Source organism: Rattus norvegicus, chromosome 10 (assembly GCF_036323735.1).
Source record: "Rattus norvegicus strain BN/NHsdMcwi chromosome 10, GRCr8, whole genome shotgun sequence".
Taxonomy (NCBI): Eukaryota; Metazoa; Chordata; class Mammalia; order Rodentia; family Muridae; genus Rattus; species Rattus norvegicus.
Window position 1 is genome coordinate 44,089,953 of NC_086028.1, and position 1,142 is coordinate 44,091,094.

General features: G+C 43.1%; 1 pseudogene; it reads left to right on the forward strand.

Moving 5' to 3' along the window:
• The first annotated feature begins 324 nt into the window (after positions 1–324).
• Cfl2-ps1 (cofilin-2, pseudogene 1) lies at positions 325–839 on the forward strand (annotated as a pseudogene).
• Positions 840–1,142: the final 303 nt, after the last annotated feature.

The window sequence follows — 1,142 nt, forward strand, 5'->3', positions numbered from 1 at the left end:
TGAATTCCTTATATGTCTGAATATTTGTGAATATGCTCTTCTCAAAAATGAAAATACTTGGAAATATATAAACATAGATATATTGGAAATGTAGACAACAACGTGCATGACTCTCACATGGAAAACGCCAGTCAAAGAAACCGAATGCAAAGCCCGCCGCCCGCCTGGCGGCAGCTCCCAAGATACCCTGCCTCCTCAGCGCCCGCCACCGGCCCCTCCTCCTCGTCCCAGTGCCACCAAGCCAGAGCCAGAGCCACCACTGCCGCAACAACCTCAGCCGCGGTCACTACGGCATCTGGAGTTACAGTGAATGATGAAGTCATCAAAGTTCTTAATGATATGAAAGTAAAATCTTCTACATAGGAGGAGATTGAAAAAGAAAGAAAGCAGTTCTCTTCTGTCTAAGCAATGACAAAAGACGAGAAAGCAAAGCAGATCTTGGTGGGTGACATCGGTGATACTGTAGAGGACCCCTACACATCTTTTGTGAAATTGCTACCTCTGAATGGTTGCCGATATGCTTTGTACGATGCCACATACGAAACAAAAGAATCTAAGAAAGAAGACCTAGTGTTTATATTCTGGGCTCCTAAAAGTGCACGGTTAAAAAGCAAGATGATTTATGCTAACTCTAAAAATGCCATTAAAAAATTTATAGGTATTAAACATAAGTGGCAAGTAAATGGCTTGGACGATATTAAGGACTGCATGACACTGGGAGAGAAACTGGGAGGCAGTGTTGTAGTTTCCCTGGAAGGAAAGCCACTGTAAAATAATAGCCAAGTGCCATTTGATCTTGAGGGGTTTACATTTATTTCTGCAGCTTAGTCCACTGGAATTGTATTGGTTTTTGTTTATTCCCTTCCCATTGGTCCTATTCAACACAATGAATGAATGAATGAATGAATGAATGAATGAATGAATATAAGAAGCCTGTTGGCTCCTCCCTGTTTCAGAGATGGTCTCATCTTCTCAGGCAGTGCCAGTCTCGTCCCGTAGACAAGATAGTGAAGGTCAATGTGAACGGATTTGGCCATATTGGATGCCTGGTTACCAGGACTGCCTTCTCTGCATATGGCAAAGTGGAGATTGTTGCCATCCACGACTGCTTCATTGACCTCAACTACATGGTCTACATGTTC